This window comes from Aptenodytes forsteri, unplaced genomic scaffold, assembly GCF_000699145.1.
Source record: "Aptenodytes forsteri isolate BGI_AS27 unplaced genomic scaffold, ASM69914v1 Scaffold373, whole genome shotgun sequence".
Taxonomy (NCBI): domain Eukaryota; kingdom Metazoa; phylum Chordata; class Aves; order Sphenisciformes; family Spheniscidae; genus Aptenodytes; species Aptenodytes forsteri.
This window is the reverse complement of record NW_008795579.1, coordinates 39,697-44,353: the sequence shown is the minus strand read 5'-3', so window position 1 is coordinate 44,353 and position 4,657 is coordinate 39,697.

Below are 4,657 nucleotides of genomic sequence, written 5' to 3'. Positions count from 1 at the left end.
GAGAGGGGGGGGGCGGGGGGGGGGGGTCATGGCTTCGGGGGCTGACGGTGGGGAACGTCCCCGCAGCCTCTGGGCGCTCAGTCGTTTTTAGGGGGGAATGTTGGACGTTGGTGGATGACCGGGTTTCACCTGCCCGACGGGTGAGTTCAGGCGGGTTCTCGGGGTGAAAGAGGAGCAGTGGGGCAGGAGTGGGGAGCGCCGCTGCCCTCCGGGGTGAGGGTGTACTGGGGCATGCTCGGCCCTGGCATGCTGGGGATCGCTCGGTGGGCGAGGACCCGATGGCCGTGGGTGCTGCCTGATGCCAGCTCGAGTCTTGTCCGCTTTATCCCGGGGGCGTTTGGGGCATCTGCTCCGTGGCCTGAGTGCCTTTCTCCTCTGCCTTCGTATCATTGTGCTGCGGCCAAAAGGAATCTGTATTTGTTCTGTAGTTGCCCACCCAAAAACATATTAGTTATCTCTACAGGAAACATGACTAAAGTCATGTGGTTTGTAGCTTCTTGCGTCCCAAACTACTGGGGAGAGCGTTACGTCAGCCAGACTCTGCACCTTGTTTGTACGTTCCCGTTATGGATTTGAGTGTTGGAGCAGTGGGAGCGGGGGGGAAAACGGCCGTAGCCAGGTCGGGGTATGGCCGTGCAGTGACTGGGACAGTCAGGGACACGTACAAACGTTAATCCCTTGGTGCTCTGGAATTGGTCGGGTTTGGGAAGATGATGCATGGCTCCGTGTCGGAAAGTGACACTGGGGCCGGGGAGTGTTGCTGCTCCGGCCTCATGCCGTCCTGGGGGGCCGGTGCCGCAACTCGGGGCAGCTCAGAAAGGCCCAGGCAGGCAAGTGTGGGCTCCTGTGCCCGCCGTGGGGCAGGGGCCGGTCCCCAGCCTGCGCTGCCTGTTGCGCTGCCTGTTGCGCTGCCTGACTCCCATGAAGGTGTCCCAGGTGCTGCGGTCCAGTCGGCGAATGTTCTGCCCGTGTTTGCTGCGTCTCTGCCCCGAGGCGCAGGGACGCGCTGCAGGAATACGTGACCAGGCGTTGTCACCCAGCGTGGGGGAGCCACGAGGTGCACGACAGTGAATGGCACGTTGGATTTGGGGACCATGAGGGAAATCGGGGCTTCCCGACAGTTGGGAGGTGCTGGCAGAAAGCTTCCCTGGGAAGGAAGTCTCCCTCTATGCCTGGTGGGGCTGAGTGATGGCTGTTGGTGTGACAGCTGTGCTGTCAGGTCCCGGGGAGCTGCTGTACTTTTGGTCTCTCTCCAGGCGTAGCTGGGATTCCTGCGGTGGGGCCACTTCCCAGCATCCCCCCCTCTTCCCGGGACGGCTTTTCTCTTCATCTTGGGCGACAACTCGCACCTTTTCTCCTCCCAAAGCTCTGCTCTGCTGCTCTTGAGTCTCTGATGACTTCATGGAGCGCATGTAGGTTGGTAGAAGCTGACCCGGGGCAGCATGTGCTGAGCAGCAAATGCTGTTACAGTAACTGCTCCCCCGGCTCCGGGGGAACATGGGGGGCCCCCGGGGCAGCGACACTGGCAGCTGCAGGGGCCGGAGCAGCTGCGGGGGCTTGCGGGAGCCGTCAGGTAGGTCTGCAGGCAGAGGGTGGAGGCAAAGGGTGCGTGCGAGTGCTGTCGTGTTTATCCCCTCTGCTGAGCCGGCTGTTCTGAGATCCGGCAGCACAAGCAGAGCTGGAGCTGGGGGTGCTGGCGCAGGGTTAGCAATTGCCCCGTGGGTGGGAGTCGTCAGGCAGTTTCCTTTGACGTTCATCATATTCTTCGGAGGTTGGCTGGTCCATGGAGAGCTTGTGAGATTGGGCAGAGTGATCTCTAATCCAGCAGTACAGGGCTTCAGCTTTCAGGTGTGCGCAGCCAGGCCGCGGGAGACTCTGCGGCCCAGTTGGTTTAAGCATCCCTTAAAAATTACCCATGCTCTTTGAGAGTCCTGCGTCTCGCCTTTGTTTGCGGAGGTGGCCACAGGAGAGGTGGGGCTGTCAGTGGAGAAGTGGTGGATTGCTTATCGCAGGAACGTCCTCAAACGGTGCTGGTGGGGTGTTGGTGGAGATTGAGAAGGAACAGGGAGAGCTGGCAGGGGTAAACGAGCTTTCCAGAGAAGGCTGTTGTTTCTGCAGCCTGTTCTGTGAAGGGCTCGGGACCAGCTCAGCTCTTGGCAGGGGTTGTTGCTCCTTCTTGAGGTGCCAGTAGGTTCCCTGGAGCAGGAAGTGTCCTGGCACACGCTGGCCCGTTGGCACAAGGCACCGATGTCCAGTGCTGGTTGAGCAGCTGCCCAGCTCCAGGCCAGTGCCTGTCTCCTCCCACCACCCTGCATTTTGGGGTAGGTTGGGGAAATGGGGCGTTAGAAGCATCTTCTGGGCCACTGTTCTTGGGGCAGAGAAAGGGACGTTACCCCCAGAGGAGGCTGCTCTGAGTCCCACACACGTGTTACTGCTCCAGAACGTAGGGAGGCGAGGACTTGAGCCTGTGACCTAGCCCTAATCGCAGTGTGGGAGAGGTTGGGCAGGGGCAGCAGATGCAGAGGCAGGGCTGGCCCTGTTGTGGGTTGGTGGGTGACCCATGCAGAGCTGGATGTGGCTGCAGCGGTGAGAGCCAGTGCCCTGCGCGGAAGCAGAAGGAGATCTGTTGCTCCCTTGACGTGACACGGTCTCTGCGAACCGGACTGTGATTTGGGCTCCACAGCTGTTGGTGGCTTCTCCTTGGCAGCCGGCCCAGCAGTGCTCCCCTCGCCGTCCCTGCCAGCAGACATGCCGGGACGTGCTGCCTCTGGGTTCGGGGTTGATGCCGTGCGTGGGGCTGGAGCTGCGGAGGGGCGGGTGTGTGGCTGGGCCGGTTCTGCTCTCCTGACCGGCCACAGTGCCGGTTACGCTGGTCAGACCAGTACTGCCCTCCCTGACTCTCACCGCGTCTCTTCCCTGAGCGCTTCCCTTTGATTGTTGGCGTTCGGAATAGCTGGGCTCTCTTGGAGCTGGCTGGAGGTGGGTGTGCACCAGGGGAGCTGGATGGCGAGCACCCTCGGTCGGTGGGACTTGTCTTAATAAACTGTTGTTCTCGCCCATTCAGCTCCAGCTGCCCTTCCTCCCACAGCCCCTGTTACTGCTCCTGTTGCAGCGCCAGGTACTCCGGACCCTCCTCGTTAACACCTCGTGTGCCGCATTAACCAGAGTTTGCCGTTCTGGGTGGTTGCAGTTACATTAACCCTAACAGCTTGCACAGGGGAGCGCAGGTCACTGCACGGGAGCCAGGACTCGGGGTCCCGTCCCCTCGGTGTGAGCGAGCCACGCCACCACCTGTGCCTGGCGTCCTCGTCCCTGAAGGGTGCCTGCCTGCTGGGAGGGTTTGCCTGTGTCACACTGGGGCTGGAGGGAGGGGGCTGCCCTCCGCCAGAGCACAACTGCCAGAGCACTCCTGGAACGGTTATGCATGCCAATGTGTTAAATTTGACTTTTCCTTCCTATCCTTGGGTGGGTCCTCGTCACCCCCCGCTCCCGCCAGCCTGGGATGTGATTTCCCAGGCTCGGGAGCAGCGCTGGGGGTCTGGCTGGGCCTCCAGGGCTCCACAAAGGTTGTGGCAACCCCTTTGGTAGGGAAGAGCTGAGCGCAGAGCTGGCGGCGAAGCCTGGCCCCTGTGCCGGCCCCGTCAGGTTCCTGCTGTGCCTGGCCCGCTGGGACCTCCTGGCGTTTCAGGTGCCACTGCCTGCCATGCCAGGGTTTCAGCCACAGCTGCTCTAAACAGGGAAACCTGGGGTGGCAGTACTGATCCTGGCATCGGGTTTTTTCTTCTGCTACTTGCGCCCATCAGCTAGCTCACACGCCCGCACAGCGTTCTCTGTAAAATCAATGCCGGTTTCTAGAGGCAGGTGAATGTCGTGGTCTGCGCTGGACCTGGCAGGTCAGGCGGACGTTCGTCTGCTGATCTAGAAGCTGGGCACGAAGGCTGGGGGGAAGGCCAGGGCCAGGGTGGGGCCGGCTGTGCTGGGCAGGCTGCCTTCTCCTGGCCTCCCCTCCCTCTCTCCCTTCTCTCATCGTTTCACTCTGTTTCTCTCCTTTAGCTGTTCTTCATGCTGCTCATTCCCCACCTCTGACTCCGTCTCCGGGCCCTGCAGGCCAGGCTCTCCCAGCGGAGCCGCCTAGCCCTGCCGCGGCTCTGCCTGCCCCTGCTGGCCCCCCGGCCCCCGTTTCCCCACCTGTGGTCCCAGCTGCGGCGATCCCCGTGTTTTCTGTTCCCCCCCAGCTCCCTGCTCCAGCTCTGCAAGTCCCAGTTACCACTTTCCCTCCTCCAGCCCCAGCTCCGCAGTCCCCGATGGGTTTTGCAGCCCCAGGATCTCCAGGGCCTGCCCCAGTTAGCCCAGTGTCTCCAGGACTCCCAGCACCAGTGTCTCCTGCTCTGGCTGCTGCTCCTGCCGCAGTGATGGTGGCCCCCCTCACGCCCCCTGTGAGCCCTGGTTCTCCCCCCGCAGCTCTCGCTTCTCCTGTGAAAGCTGCCCCCTCTGCCGCCCCTCCAAGCCCCATGGGAACTGCAGCCGAGGCCCCTCTCCCTGCCCCCGGGGCAGCCTCGGCAGCCCCTGCTCCTTCCCGCAGCCCTGGGGCAGCCCTGGCTGTTCTCCCACTGACCCCTTCCCTTCCCCTTGTGGCATCTCCCCTGCCGGCATCCCC